Source organism: Pinus tabuliformis, chromosome 2_1 (assembly GCF_031772625.1).
Source record: "Pinus tabuliformis cultivar Carrire ecotype Pingquan chromosome 2_1, CPIR1, whole genome shotgun sequence".
Classification (NCBI taxonomy): domain Eukaryota; kingdom Viridiplantae; phylum Streptophyta; class Pinopsida; order Pinales; family Pinaceae; genus Pinus; species Pinus tabuliformis.
In genome coordinates, this window is record NC_142299.1 from 590,883,165 (window position 1) to 590,900,824 (window position 17,660).

The window sequence follows — 17,660 nt, forward strand, 5'->3', positions numbered from 1 at the left end:
AGGATAGGGATCATAGTAGTACCGATGGATGCATCGTTGTATCTATCATACTCCCTATGCTAGGATGTCCTTCATTGATCTAGGATCAATGATACTCGTCTGGGACTAGTGGTAGGAGTTGTACCCACTATGACACTAACTTCGGATCGGTTGAGGACTAGTTTTGGACCAGTGGTACGTACTTTGAGATTGACTTCGAGTTAGTAGGGTACTGGACTGGGACCAGTGGTACATACTCTGAGACTGACTTTGAGTCAATAGAGTACTGGTCTAAGACCAGTGGTAGGAGTTGTACCTACTATGACACTGACTTTGGGTCGGTTGACGACTAGTCTGGGACCAGTGGTACACACTCTGAGACTGACTTCGGGTAAGTGGAGAATGGTATGACACATTCTCGATCAATTGTTCTTCTTCATGGTTTAGTAGAGCTAAGTTGAGCATAGCAGAGCCAGCAAAGCTAAGCGGAGCTGAGCATAGCAGAGAAGAGCTAGTAGAGCATAAAACAGTTAGCAGAGATAGCAGAGCTGAGTAGAGATAGTACAGTTGGACATATGGATTAGTGGATGGATTTCTCCCTAGTTGAGAGGGAGTGTTAAAATTGGAAACTAGGAACAAACTCCATGTGGGTCATATTATTTATGGCAACTGATATTTTTATTGGATCCATCTCACTGAGAGGCGTAGGATTGATCTAAAGATCATCCGATTCCGATAAGTATTTATGAAGTTATGAATTTATTTATGTTATGGATAAATTGTTAAGTCAGACAACAACTTATGTAGGATCAGAAGCCCAACAATCATGTCTATTCAACCTCTATGTTTCAGTGTAAATAGAAGAGGACTTCAAGTCATTTGCACACACTTGGATCTCTTCCTCTCTCTACTTGTCTTTGGTTTTTAGTAGGAGGAGAGATCCTAAGGAAAAGCTGGAAAAGTTGAAAAAGCCGAAATTGCCGAAAAAGCCAAAAAAGCCAGAAAAGCTGGAACTACAAAAAAAGCCGGAAAAGCTGGAGAGGACAGAACTGCCAGAAAAGCTAGAAAAGATGGAACTGCTAGAAAAACTGAAAAGGCCAGAAAAGCCGGAAAAGTCAGAACTTTCAGAGAAGCCAGAAATGCCGGAAAAGCCAGAAATACAAGAAAAGCCAGAAAAGCTGGAAAATCTAGGAAAGCCGGAAAAGTCAGAACTGCCAGAAAAGCTGGAATTGCTAGAAAAGCTAAAAAAGCTGGAGCTGTCGAAAAAACTGGAAAAGCCGAAAAACCGAGAAAAGCTTGAAAATTTGGAACTGCTAAAAAAACTGGAAACTCTGGAAAATCTAAAAATACAAGAAAAGAGAGGAAAGCCAGAAAATCTAGAAAAGTCGGAACTACCGGGAAAGCCGAAACTACCGAAACTATGGGAAAATCTAGAACTTCCAGAAAAGCTGGAATGGTTGGAAATACCGGAAAAGCCAGAAAATCCAGAAATGTCGGAACTGTCGCAACTGCCTAAAAAGCCAAAAATGTTGGAAAATCTGGAATTGCCGGGAAGTGTCAAAACAGACGGAGCATCTGCCTCTGAAAGAAGGCATCATTATGTATGATATCATGGACAACATAATAAGCATCATGATGATATGAGCATGGGCAGCATAATGATGCATGATGATATAAGCATGGGAAGCATAATGATGAATGAGATCATCAGCATGGGTAGCCTGATGATGAATAAGACCATGGAAGATGCAACATGATGAGCAGTATGAAGATGAGAGAAACTCAATCATCAAGGCTCAACACATGTGACCATACTGGAAGGTGTCACACGGTAATGTGCAACAAATAGATGAGATGCAACACTATGATAGGTGAACGAGACACCTTAGAGAATCAGTTCAAGCAATATGTCTTCAATTGATCTCATGCCGATATCAAAAGTCAAAGTGATTGAATTCTATTCTAAATGTATTATCTCTCTCACTTTCTCTACTGAACTTTGAAGGAAATAAAAGAAGAATTGATCAGGGGTTTCCCCACATTGGGGTTTGTCCCTGGCTAGTGCCACATCTTGTGTCCTCTTATCTTGGCTTGTATTCTGCGAGTTATATTTATGTTCTATCTGCAATTTACTTTATTTTGATGTGATTGTTAATGTGGGAAACAAATTGGAATAAATTTCTCTAGCATAGAACATACCTAAAATTAACATGATAATTATCATCAACACATGTATCTAATGTCCTTTGGTAACACTACACTTTGATAAATTAAAGTCACTATAGGTGAAACTTAAACACAAATTTGACTACGTGTAGAATTTCTTTCCAAGACCCTCATCGGATTTGTAGTCATGTTGCTTTATTTCTCTGACACTAGGTATTTCAAAACTAGGGAAAACATGGAGAAAGGTAAAAATAACTTGGGGAAGTTGAAGGCTTTGCTTTCCTTATTAAAATTTGGCTTTGATAATGAAATTGGTCATCTACGAGTCTTTGGGGACTCAAGAATGGCAATTAGTTGGATGAATGCACACGTTTAGATTTAGATTACTTCCTTATCTCCCTTAGATTCTCAGCTAAAATAGCTCTTTAGGTAGTTCTAGATGATCAGAATATCTCATGTGTTTAGAGAACTTAATGAGAAAACAAATACACTCTCAAAGGAATGACTTCATTTATAGGAGAACTAAGTTTTGGAGAAGGAATACCTTGGTGACTCCATACTAAAGGATCACATTCCTTGAACTAATGGAACAAAGAGTGGATTTGATTTCTAAGATGCTTGATAAGTTGGTTGAGGAATGCACAAGATATTGTGTTTTTCATTTCTCAACGAAAAACTTTTGGAAACTGAATGAGATCAACAAACATATTTTCATATGCACGTTTCACTAATGAATAGCAGGTTAAGGAAAAATTTATTTCCACTCTAGTCAAGTCAAATAATCTTGTTGTGTCTTCATTTCTTCATGATGTAGGGCATGTAATTCTCCTCATAGAGAGGATGCCTGTGCCATATTTCCATGTGTTGAACATTTACTTGAAGAGTATAAAGAGAATGGAGGACAACAAGAGGACCTTAACAATTCCAAATTTCATGACGAACATTTGGAATTAGAAAATAATTTTCCTGAAGGTCATTTAGAAGTTGTTGAGAACGAATAGATTAATGAGGCTATTGAAGTTGTTGAGAATATTCCTCCTTATTGTAACTCCATATTTGATGACGAGGAAGAGGATTATGAAGATGTCCATGAGCCTTGCTTTATTGATGAGGATTTTCATTTTAATTATGATGCTATATATGATACCTATTTTGAGGTCATGAAATAGGAGAATGAAGCTTAGAGCTTGATATATTGACTATTCTCAGGAATGGTCCTAGATTTGAACACGAAATGTGAATTTAAGAGTGGACGCATCCCTAATGTATGAGTAGATATATTTTCTAATATGTTGATTCATCACAACTCATAAATCAACCATGGAAAGATTCAATGAGTTAACCCATTGTTTGATCCTATTATGATGCTATGTTTTCGAGAGCATCATTTCCAAGAAAACGTTATATGTACCAACAATAAAGGAGTTGTATTAAGTTAATAACAACTTATTTTTTCTAAAAAACAAGGTAAACCTAAAGATTTCATAATTATTCTACTTCCTATGATGTCTTTTGCATTTAATTTCAATCCTAATAGTTACTTTTATGAAAGGAGTTATGTTGATCCCATTCAGTTATGGATGGAATCTATTTCAGAAACAGTACCTTAGTACAGTCTAGAAAATCTTTAGCTTCCTCCTTCATGAGCAAGGTATATGAGATGTTATCTGATTTACTTGCAACAAACTGACTTTTGGGTTATAGAATTAAGAAAAAGAAGAATTTCCATTGAATCAATTAATTGCATCATTAGTTACACTTGAATTTTGATTTGAAGTAGCTTGACTTATATTATTGACTTCTAATACCTTCAACTCTTTGAAATGTGGTCTTTATTTGAGATATACTTTAGGAAATTTTTAGACCTTCTTTTGACTTTTGCCAAAATTTTCTATTATTTCTTATGTCAACTCCATTAGGTAAGAATTTGTTTTTGGATCTATAAGGATCATTCCATGCTAATCTTCCTTTAGTAGAAAACAAAAAAAAACCTCTAAAATTTCAGCTTATTCCATGACTTTTCATCAAAGAGAACTTGGATCATCATCATGGAGAGTTAGGTTGTTATTATCTTGTGTCATAACTCATCTTACAAGAACCTGAATCATATTGGCTTAAATTCACAAATGTGTTTAGAATTGAGATTTTCCTAATCTCGGCCTCTTCTAGGTCTGTAGTCACAAACCAGGACCCTTGGTCTTTCTCGTATAGAAGATATGTTTTAGCCCTAGAAAAATATAGATAATATTAGACCTATTCTAGGTATTTTTCTTCAATAGAATCTTTCTTCAAACCATTGAAATGTCTTCTTACAAACTCAGCTTCCAATGAATTCGTCCTTCATAAGCTTGGCTAGATTTCAAAGACAAATTTTGACCTTGTTCTTAGCTCTCATACATTGCTGAAATAAAAATCGTAATAGAATTTATTAACATGATAATTGTGTATATATTTTTTCATTTAGACACTACTTCATTCATTAGGCCATCAAGAAATTGTACAAATATAATGCACAAAAATATAAGAGACTCCATAACTTAAGCTACCCATGCATACCAATAACTTGTCCTCTAAATTGAACAATTCTAATCTACTTACTTTCATGTCTTGAAGCTCCACTTATCAACAAACCACCAACACTTGAAACAACTTTGGTGGAAAGGCATGACACCATGGCAATGGTTGTACCACACATATCAATAAATTTGTATGCACCTTAAGCTTCTAAACTTCCTACAAACTATTTATATTGATGTTGTTGCTTACCCCTTCCCCTTCTTCTTAGAACACTAAGAAGCATAGTGGCCATATATACTTGAATCTTCCACACTTCTTGCAAACTATTTTACTGTTATTATTTCTTATCCTTACCCTATTTTGCAAGATATTAAGAAGCACCTTGGCCATGCTTCTTGCACTTAATATGGCTAAAATTCCTCTTTTTTTGGTTACAATAGCTTGAATATTCATTATTCTTATTCTTCTAACCCTTCAAAAATTCTATTTTTTTCCTCCTTTCCTCACCCTCCCAATGAGGGCAATCTTTGGTACATCCTCATCACTGGCGGAAACCATCTCCAATCAGATTTCCTCCTTAAAAAATGAGTCCCACAAGATTTCGATTGAGGGTAGCCACTCACAAGAACATACCTATTTTACATAATGGTGCCAAGATGGACCAAAGCCATTCAAAATAATCCAAATTAATCCATTATCTTCTACCTTGTCACGAAGAGAAGCTCATTGAACTCTCAACTCTTGATATTTATTAGATGGCTAGCTATTGTAGAAGTGTTTCTCATGTAGTAATGGTTGATTCCTTCATCAAGAGCATTCTCATAGACATGTTCTTTCTCCAATATAATGTGATCAAGGCAATATGAATTTTCCTATCCATATTATTCTCTACAATGAAAGGGATTAATTGATCCTTCATCAAATCCAAAACTATTCATTCCAGTTTGACCAACTTCTAATTATGCTCAGCCAACTCCTTGGTATCTGTGAAAAGTATGACCTCCTTCTCCACGAGGTACCAAAATTCAACCTCTTCCAAGTGATGTTGCAACATGAACTATAATGATATAGAGTTCGAAGTTCCCTCCAACATGTGAAAATCTTAAATACTATGACTACTTGTGATTACAACTCTTCAACCAAACATGAAAACATATCGACAACTAAGAATAAAACCTGCAACCTCTTATAGGTGCTGGCCACCTTTTACAAACATGAAGAATAACACTCCAATCCCTAGATCAACTGGGACATCACACCCCATGGGCCACAACCTTTAACCGATTGAAATCTACTTCACTTACCGAAGCTCAACCATCCCACCCTTGAAACCCTTCAACAACTCCCTCTAACAAGTTGCAATCCTATCCATAAACAACTTCCTATTAGTTCCGCTGAAAGTGCTCTAATACCATGTAGTCCATAAAGTGGTAAGTAAATTTTTCACTAAAGGAATAATCCTGAGATCCTACATAATTTAAAGCGCAGGATGGGTATACTACAATCTACAGAAACACACTGCAAAAAAATAATAAGAGCATGTACACAGATCTAAACTCACAATCACATCTATCTTCTATTGGATGCACGAAAAAGAAAATACATTTCAATACCTCAAAACCAAAATCTTTCTAACCAACATGGTAATTTTCCCTACATATCCTTTGTAGAAAAGGAAGATAATAAAAGATACAAACTATCTGTTCACATGCATGAATCGTTGAAGATGACTCAACCAAACCCTAGACCAATTCTAATCATCTTGTCTACCTTAGTTGCATGGATAAGTGTGCTAGTTAAGTGCATCTCAACTAGAAGACAAACTGAAACATGCATCCCCTTCCTTGAGAACTGTGCCCCCTGCCTACACTAGAACCTTATGCAAAAGTGCTATGATTAACTAGGGGTTTGTGCCCTACAAATATTAGCTCATAAATGCACAACTGAACTAAAGAAAAATTGGACTTGCTAAAACTTAAAGAGCATGCAAACTAAAATTAACTAAGGGTAGCTCAACTGGAAGTATACCCTATACTCTCCTATATAGCAGAACCTCCCTCATACTATAATGTGCACATGAACCATGGAAAATTGTTGCCATTGTTGTTGTATGTACCTGCCAAAAGTAATCCCTTACTAATGTTGTGCCTCCCATTTGTGTGCACCCTCGTACTATGGAGAAGACTATCATAGTTAAACAAGGTAGAAAATCTAATAAATGATATGAACCAACTCATCAAAAAAATATTACCATAGTGATCAATTGAATCATTAGAAGAGTGACTAGCATGGGAAGGCACAGAGTTAAGTAAAAAAAAGCATAGATCGAATATTCATTCAATACATTGCATTATTTGACGTTATTTTCATAAATGTTTTCCATAAATAAATAAAAATTAATAATGCACGGTTCTAAGAAAATTTAATGGAAAAATAAATTGCTTCAAACACCAAGATTGAGAGGAAATTTACTTAATGTAAAAAAAAATGTAGTATTCGTTTAAGCTGCATTTGTAGTTACTTAGAGGTGTTCATTTCATGCTATATAATTTTAAAGTTGTGTTCAACCTACAATGAGTCTCTATCTTTTCAATTGTTAAAGCTGCAGCCTATTTCAGCAAAGCCATAGGCTTTGATCATGATGAAATATAGTTAAAAGTTTTTCTATGGATTTATATATTTTTCATATTTTAATTGCAATTATACTTTTTCCCATACTAAGTAAGAAATAAAACAAACCATTAGCAGAAAAAGAAAATATAAATCAAAGCTAAAGATATAAAATCCAACAGATAAAGGATACAAAAATGTAGAATGGAACGTCTTAACTCATAAAATGAATAGATAGTGTGGTCTTAATAGTACCTGCATAACAGGATTTGGTGTCAGTAGTAAATACACACCAATTGCATCGAATGCCTCTTTCCAAGAGCCCTCAATAAGAGTTTGCTAATCTCCCTTTGATTTCCAAAATGCATTATTTTGCATCCAAGCAAAGGCTATGTCCAGTGGATTTCCAGAAAAAATAAACCACCACATAACAAAGTGTTGATGTATAAATTTGCACAAGAAATGTTCAAGTCAAAATACCAAAATTTGGCTAGAAAATCGAGATCATTAGGGAAACACAAGAAGAAAAAGAGATTTACCTCTGTCGTCACAGTTGTGCAAGCTCCAACTACCATGGATATCACCAAATTTTCCTTTGTTCCCATATACTTGTTACTAATTTGCTTCAAGTAAAATATCTTAAATTAACTATAGCTATAAAAGTACATATATTGAGATATGAATGATTGTAAATTTTTGGCGCCAAGGTCTTTGTTGACACCTAATCCTCTGCGATTGGTTGAATTTGGAATGTGAACAGTCATCAAGAAGATGCACTGATCAGTCACATTCATGTATATAACAATAGCTACCTCATGAAATAATCGAATCAGTTTTTCTGAGTTTTTCTGCCAAGTCTGGACTTACTCCTAGCCTGACATGGTATCAGAGCTAGCTCCTTTTTTTAACCTTTGTGTTTTTGTAACTCTTGGTCTGCTCCACTACCATCCCTGAGTTGTACCTGCGCTCTGCTTCATATTCTATTACCTGCACCATACAGTGCACTGCCCTTATTGTCTCATCCGCCATCTGAATGAGCCTGAGCCTGTCGGTGTCGGATCTGGTCTCACAATGTATTGCTTGAATGCTTCGAACACGTTGCCAAACGCGGTTTGAAACAAGTGGTCCTCGTATATTTCTTGGTTCTGAGCCATTTTAACTATACCACTGTTCAGATACCCTAGGAACTTAGAAATGCTCGAGCCAGAGGTTTTTGCCTCGGTTTATGGTAGCCAAGAGCCATCCCTCAACTCTTGATTCAATGTCAGGTATGGCCCCACAGAAGCGCATCGTGGTTTCTTAGGGACAACCTCCACCCTCATTTTGCCAAGACTTTGGAGGTCGATTAATCGTTGTGGTCTCCGAACGACAGCCGAGACTTTGGTGGTTTTGAAGCGTGGTGGTTTTGAAGCGCAGTGGTGACATGGCGCCCACCGTGGGGCACAAGTAGAGTGTCTCTGGTTCAAAGCAAGCCTGACAACCTACGATATATCTCTATTGGTAATGGTATCAAAGCATATTGATATATTTTATTTTGCTTCATGCTTGCTGAATTTCCATTGTCCCCTCTCCGGATTTGTATTGTTCGCACCAATCTAATCCAATTTCCAAGAGCTCTTCATGGCTTTTGAGGTTTTTTGATCTGGATTGCATTTGAGAATCATCGTTCTAGAGACGTGTATCCACTGCACCAAGAAAATTAGAATTCCCCATTTCCCAACCTATGATTTCAAGCTTGAAAAAGCCATGGATGCCAACGACCATTCGCATCACTTTTTCTTGAGAAACGTCCAGCAAATGCATTTAAAATATCCGTTTAATTAAGCTCTCCGTCAAATCCTTTCTCATTCCTCCAAAACCCTCGTCAAGATCTTAAGCATTTCGTAGCAAAGAGCTTATCAGTGGCGTTTTTCTGACAAAGCCATTCTGATTTTCTAAGTGTAACTCCATTTCCTCGCCAAAGTTGCCACGACCACTGCATATTATATAATTTGGTGAATTTCTGTGGAGATTAAAGTTGCGTGGCGATGCAGAATGAGATTTCAATGCTGAAGGGTAACTGTCGGTCTCTGCGTTTTATTTTGTGAACGGCAATGAACCGACCTCGTTCACAACAGCCCCATAATCAAAGCATTTGTGGAGGTGAATAGCAAAATTGCGCTGTTTTGTTAAAAATCATTCAAAGCATTTGTGGAGGTGAATAGCAGAATTGCGTTATTTTGTTAAAAATCATTCAAAGCATTTGTGGAGTCATTTGAATGGTAATGCTGCGTAATATATAGATATATCACATTTTAAAACATTGAAGTGATATGTACATGCTATTTAAATGAAATGTTGATGCTTATATCAAACATTAGAGGGATTTGAAGAAAATATAGTGCATGAGGCTGTAACGTAAGGAAGTTTTCTTTTCAGCAGAAGTAATTTTTTTTACAGAATGCATTCAATCATCTCTATGGTAGGAATAGTTCTCACTGGCAAGGAGAACTATCCTGAATGGTCCCGGATGGTAAAACACACCCTCATCTACAATGAGTTGTGGAAGGGAGTGTGTGTCGGAGAAGGAGACAATGACCCAGTACAACCTACATCAGACAAAGAGCTCGTCATTTGGGAAAACAAGAACAGCAAAGCCTATGCATTAATCGCAGCATCTGTAAATGAAGAAGTAAGTCGCCATATTTCATCATATTCAACTGCGTTTGAAGCTTTACAAAAGCTGAAAGAACTCTATGACTCACATTCTGTACTTGAAGTTGTTCAGCTCATGATTAAACTCTTCACTCTTGAACTGAAAAATAATGATCCTCTTGCTCTTGCATCTAAAATAAAATCCATAATGCATGATATCAAATCCACTAAGGTTGAGCTGGATATCCCTCTTATTGCTTTTCTCAAGGCACTCTATCCTACTTACTCCAATTATCTTGAGTCTTTACAAGCAAATGGAGATCTTAAATATATAACCTTTGACTCTCTTGTGAAAAAGTTTGCTGAAAGAGAGAAAGCTTTTGGAAAGAAGACAGTCCCTGAATCTTCTGAAGAGACTGTTTGCCTTGCTCATAAAGAAAATCATCTGCTCAAGATTCTAAAAGAGGAAGAGGTGTACGGAGAGGAAGAGGAAGATACTTCAGAGGCAGGGGGGGTAGACATTCTCAAGCAGAAAAAGCAGATCTGCATTGCATTCGCTGCAAATGAAATGGATCACATGATGCTTCTACATGCAAGCTACCATGGGACAAAATTGAGTAGAGAAGAAACCAGCAGAAAGGTAAAACTGATGATACAGACAAAGGTAAAGCACCTGAATCCGCTCACTATATTGAGGCACAACGTAACATTGGAGTAAATGAAGATTTGTTTAATACTTCACTTGCTTCTTCGAAAAATGATTGGTTGCTTGATTCAGGAGCAACCTATCATATGACTCATAGGAAATATTTTTTTGAAGATTTCACTGACAATGTTGATGGAGCAGTATACTTTGCAGATCAGTCAAAAATCAAGCCATCAGGGCTTGGCACAATCAGGCTTAAACTTCTTGGTCTTCCAGACTTTCTTCTGGATCATGTTCTATATCTCCCACAACTCAAGAGAAACTTGTTGTCCTTGGTCCACATCCGCCAGCAAGGTCACTCCATTCATATGTTTGATGGCAAGCTTGAGGTAAGAAAAGCATCTGACCACTCACTTGTCATGAGGGGAATAGAAGAAGAAAGACTTCTCAAACTGCAAGGAACCTTTGCTCATGCACAACATTTCTCATATATTTCTCATCATCAAGAAGGTACACTTCCATCAAGTTTATTATGGCATTCTAGATTTGGACATTTAAACTATGACAGTCTCCACTTATTGAAGAAAAATGGTGTTGCTGGTTTGCCTACAATTCCTAGGAAACATAAGCAATGTGATGCTTGCATTCTAGGAAAGCATAGCAAACAATCTTTTCATGATTCACATTCAAGAGCACATAGGAAGCTTGAACTCATTCATTCAGATTTATGTTGTCCAATGCCTATTCCTTCTGCAAATGGAAATAAATATATCATGACATTTATTGATGATTACACCAGAATGTGTTGGGTTTATTTATTGAATAACAAATCTGATGCTTTTCAAACATTCAAGAATTTTCATAAATGGATTGAAAATGATGCACAATCTCATATTGGATCTATACACACTGATAATGGAAAAGAATATACATCAAATGAATTTGAACACTATCTTCGCCAACATGGGATCAAACATCAAACAAGTCTACCTTATAATCCCCAACAAATGGTGTAGCAGAAAGAATGAATAGAACAATCTTGAATATGGTACGATCCCTACTTTTCTTCAAAAATGTGAAGATAATGTTTTGGGTTGATGCTATTCTATGTGCTACATATATAAAGAATAGATGTCCATCTAGTGCTATAAGAAACAAGACTCCTTATGAATTGTGGTATGGACATGTTCCTTCGGTAAAACATCTCAGGATTTTTGGTTCCACCTGTTATGCTTTGATACCAAAGGTACATAGAAACAAACTTGGTGTTAGAAGTCGTAAGTGTATCTTCCTGGGGTATTCAAACACCTCTAAAGCATACCGCCTCTATGATGAAGTAAATAAAAATTTTGTTGTATCTAGAGATGTCATTTTTCTTGAATCATCCAAATCTGACAATGTTGTTGAGCGACAACTTGATCGCTTGGATAGATTCACAAAAACGAAATCATTTCAAGAGTTTGATAATCAGATTCCACATCTTGAAGGGGGGATTCCTATACTAGATCAACATGTGGAATCTTCTTCTAAAGAAAAATCTTCCCTGCATGAAACTCCAACAATGGATGATGCTTTAAGTGATGTAATTGATAGAATTGGGAGACTCAATCTTGATTCAGTCCCAAATCAATAAACAGAGCATCCTGGACCATCTCAGAAAGGTCCCCCAAAGTGGCTGACAAAGACACTTGAAAGTGTTCATCCTGATGAAATTGGAAAAACAGGAACCAAAAATTCAAACCGACAAAATGGAGGTGATGTAGATGACTCTAATTCACCTGTTGATATGGATGTTACTTATGATTGTGAATTGAACTTGTCTACAGATTTTGAACCAACTTCCTTCAAAGAAGCTGCTTCTCATGATGAATGGAAAGAAGCGATGAAAAAGGAGTATGATGCCCTCATAAAGAATGGCACTTGGAAGTTGGTTGATCCTCCATTTGGAACCAAACCAATTGGCTGCAAGTGGGTCTACAAGAACAAATACAAAGCTGATGGCTCACTTGACAAGCACAAAGCTAGGCTTGTGGCAAAAGGCTTTGCACATAAGGAAGGGGTCGATTATGAGGAAAATTTTGCCCCCACAGCAAAATGGGCCACCATCCGGACACTCTTTGCACTAGCTGCTCAAAACGGTTGGAAAGTCCATCAAATGGATGTAAAAACTGCATTCTTGAATGGAGATGTAAAAGAGAATGTTTTTATGTCCCAGCCTGAAGGATTTGCTTTGAAAGGACATGAACATAAAGTATGCAAACTTGTGAAGTCCTTGTATGGCCTCAAACAAGCACCACGAGCCTGGTATGAAAAACTAACTGAGCATCTTCTGAAACTCAACTTCAATCATTTTGATCTTGATGATGCAACTTTATTTGTCAAGAAAGTTGGCAAAACAGTTGTATATCTTGTGGTATATGTAGATGATCTTTTAATGACAGGGAACAATGAAAGCTATATTGCATCCATAAAGAAAGAATTAGGAAAAAGTTTTGAAATGACTGATTTGGGCTATGTTCATTACTATCTTGGCATTGAAGTAACTCAACATCCAAAATCCATATTTCTTTCTCAAAAGAAATACATTGGAGATTTGTCAAACAGATTTGGCATGACAGAGTGCAATCCTCTTTCTACTCCAATGGAACAAAACTTAAAGCTCACATCTATTGAAGGAAAGGAATTTGAGGATGCAACAAAGTATAGACAGCTTGTAGGAAGTATCATCTACCTCACTACTACCAGACCAGACATTTCATTTGCTGTTGGAATCCTCTCCAGGTTTATGCAAAAGCCTTGTGAGGGACATTGGTCTGCTGCAAAAAGAGTTCTAAGGTACTTGAAGGGAACTCAAGACCTTGGAATCAAGTATACACAGGTGGACGGCTTCAGCTTGATTGGATACTCTGATTCTGACTTTGATGGAGACAAAGAAACTGGGGTATCTACTTCAGGATATGCTATGGGTCTTGGATCAGGAGCTGTCTCCTGGAGATCACGCAAGCAATCAGTTCCAGCAGATTCCACAACAGAAGCAGAATACGTGGCAGCAGCTGAAGCAACGAAAGAAATTGTGTCGCTCAGGAAAATTCTTGAAGATTTGCAGGTAAAACAAGTACAATCAACCCCACTCATGATTGACAACACCTCTGCAATAAAGTTGGCCAAGAACCCAAAGTTCCATGATCGTACAAAGCACATCAATACTAAATATCATCTGATCCGACATCATGTTCAGGCAAAAACAATCCATCTCCATCATTGTTCCACAAATGAGCAAATTGCAGACATCTTCACCAAAGTGCTTGGAAGAGAAAAGCTTGAAAGATTCAGAACGATGCTTGGACTCACCAACATTCCTTCATATTAAGGGGGGGAATGTTGACACCTAATCCTCTGCGATTGGGTGAATTTGGAATGTGAAAAGTCATCAAGAAGATGAACTGATCAGTCACATTCATTTATATAACAATAGATACCTAATGAAATAATCGAATCAGTTTTTCTGAGTTTTTCTGCCAAGTCTGGAGTTACTCGTGGCCTGGCAGTCTTGATACAAAGAATGAAATTTCCTAGTTGGAAAGAGCCTCTCACAACACAACAGATAGATGTTTTCACATTCAAGCATAAAATATAATGAGAATCAGTAAAAAGTGCATCTTCATTTACAATTCATTTCCATAAGTGAAATTGCAGACTATAGTAATAATGACTCATATTTACAGTGGGGGTTCTAGAGTTATAGTACTTTTAAGTTTTCATCGATGCATAACTATTCTACAAGCCTATGGTAGGGAAGAAGACATAATTTATCTAATACCCCTCATAATCCTCAAAGACTAGGATGAAAAATCCTATTTACTTAGAATTAGCTGGAATCATTAAAACATTTCAAACTAAGGTGAATTCCAAAACCTTGACAACATAGTGTATATGAAAATTTCAATAGCAGCAGGAAATGTTGAGCAATCATAATATCATATATGCAATGTAAACAATGAACATGACAAAAAAAAACTCCACAAGATCAAGATGCAATCTTCAATAGAAAAATGACAACCCTCAAAACACTATAGCTAAACCAATTCTTATCATATTCATCTATTGATACATATTATAGGTAATAGAAAAGAAAGTTATCAGAATGTCTGAACAATTTTACTATAAAATATTTTGCAACTTTTGATCTAATAGTGGAGCTCTATCTTAAGATTTGTCACCAAACATAGGAAATCAAGACTTATGTCTCTCATGCCGGAATTTACTACTAATCGATCCATATGACTAAACACACTAAAATAGAACAAAAGAAAACATGAAAATGCAAATAACTTAAGGTCAATGCAAACAAACAATGTTAATAAATCATTTCTGTTTCTTCACGAGAAGGCATGGTAGTACCACAAATCCGTCTGGTGTTTCTGGAAGATAACCAAGACAGTTTCCCTCCAATTATTATGGAAAAATAGATGTGACAGGAATGTGGAATATTTTCCCAAAGAAACGGGAACTAGAATTAATAAGTTCTTCCTTTCAGATTATGTAGTTATTCAATGTTCCAGTTAATTTGTTTCCTTGAGAAAGGACCACAAGAAGCTAGACAGGTGAGCTAAATTTCACGGAGGCCACAGCTACATATGGGTGATAGGGACGAAGCTATTTTGATGTAATGAAAGCTTAGCATGTATTCTTTGAAGAGATGACAAGTATATCCCTTTCAGTGGTATACTATTATTGAGGTTTTTCCAAAATAGATAACTAACTAACTTGTTCTTTTATAAACCAATAACTTTGAAGAAATCCCTGTACTCCTAAAAGTTCAAAAATGATAACCTCTATTATTTATATGAAATAGTAAAACATTATATATAGTTTGTGCACCACAGATACTCTGATCAATGAATTCACCTAGAAGGTACTCTTGTGGATATAAGACACTCAATTCCATGGTGAGGCTATCTGTTGGATCTCTTTGGGGAGGGTAATTCAATGAATTCCCAGAATCATGATGACCATTTTGAGCAAAATCCTAGCCAAATAAACCATGATGATCAAAACTTCATAAGCAACCAGCACATGTTTCTTAATACAACCTAGCATATGGGTTCTTGATAAGCATGGAGTTACCTTTAATCCCCGGCCTTTGCCAAATTATAATAAAAGACAATATTCAAGGTGCTTAAGGACCTAATTACTAAGATAGATGCATCCTGTTCCATAGTGAAAGTGTTAATTAGATCCTTTTGGAGAGGGGTATTTGTAAAGTACTATATGCTACTGTGACTATTATGGATAAAATGTTATGCATATAGGATATGATGGTAAAAAACCTTGAACAAAATAGCGCAACCATCTAGAGAGGGTGACTAGGAAAGTACCATGGGTTATTGTGACTATTATGGATAAAATTCTAAGCATATAGGCTATAATGGCCAAAACAATTTAAGAAAATAGTGCAATCCTCTTCAACCATGGTGAGATGGCGAGAATATAGATGCCTAATTGGCGTGGAGTTACATTTAAGCCCTGCAAATTAACAGCTCAAAAACAAACTGCGATGAATCCAAGGACCTAATAATTTTGTACCAAACATGACTAGACAATTATTTTTCAGAATCGAAATCAAACAGAAATGTCAGATTGGGACAATAAATCCAAGATCAGGAACCTCACATAACAAAATATATAGGTTGCATGCATTTCAATCTCAATCAGGCTTTAATATTTAAAGCAGAATGAATGATTATTGGCACAAAACCATTGAAACCAAGGTATTATTTTCACCTTGGGGTTGCAACTATTTCTAATATTTGAATGTCGACCATTTGTCTAAATTTGACATATGCAAGGTTTATATAGGTTAATTTTAGTGTCCATCTTTAATGCAGATAATAAATTGTCCAGATAGAATGCAGCCTTAGAGGAGGATCAACTCCACCAATTTTAAGCACACCAACCCAAGGATCCAGTGACTAAAATTGAAACCAGATAAAAAAACCCATTTCAAAATGCTCAACCTACATGAATTCTAAGGAAATACATATGTTAGATACTAAATTCTACAAAATGAATTCCAGAAAAGAAGAAATAGTCTAGATTAATTCTAAGGAAAATGTGGGCTTGAGCTATAAACTTGTATTTCTATTGACCCGAGCAATGAACCTTTGCCTGATATCTTGTACTTGGTCCTGCATGTATCTAAGGGATAAAATATGGTAGGGTTGACAAGCCCTCCTATGGCTCCTGAAGTTGCCTCTATCACAGATTTAAAATCAACCCCCATTGCATATAAATTCCACCAAATAGAATCATTAATCTGCTATATATTTTTCTAAGGTGGGGGTATAAAATGATGTATTCAGAAGCCAATTTGAAATTTACATTTCAAGTGTGAATAAATACAATTAATGATCGAAACTGAAGTTCCAAAAATAAGAACTTGGGTTGTTCGCAACTGAGATTCCAAATCAAAACTAAAAATCACCTCGAGGGATTAGAACAAAGATAAATTAGAGTGTTTAATGACGCCAATGGGCTATTAGTTATAATAAAGGTCATATTGCAGCAACAATTGACGATTTAGACCATGTGGGACATAGTACTATTGCATGTATTTTGTCTCAGTTAACTAAGTTGCGAAAAGGTCGTATGGGATCCCCGTGCGGGTCTGAATTGAAATTAGATCTCCTGGATGCTAAGTTTAAAATTGGGTGAGGCTACTGGAATCGATTTGCAGTAGTCCCACCTGTGTTCTATGTAACTACACATTGTGTGGTTCACAACGCTATTGAATGAGGTAGTGTGAAGTAGTGGAGTGGAATTATAAATTGAACATTGTTATAAGATTTAATTTAAATTTGGATTATTCAAGTATGGAAAAATGTTAAATAATATTTCAATAGATTACATTTTTTATTTTATTAGTAAGAAAAATCTATTTAATTTTTATTAATAAAAAGTAGATACATATTTTGGTATTTCATTGCTCATTTCTTTTCATTAGTGAGTCACATACGAAATCTCAAAATTAAAATTCTAAATCTCTAAGTATTTTACTATCCTAAATTGTAGTTCTTTTATATGTGACAATTGTCTACTATATAATTCT

General features: G+C 36.1%; 1 pseudogene; it reads right to left on the minus strand.

The window, feature by feature from the left end:
* Positions 1 to 1,058: 1,058 nt before the first annotated feature.
* Positions 1,059 to 16,835, minus strand: LOC149201845 (peroxisomal adenine nucleotide carrier 1-like; annotated as a pseudogene).
* Between the last annotated feature and the right edge of the window lie 825 nt (positions 16,836 to 17,660).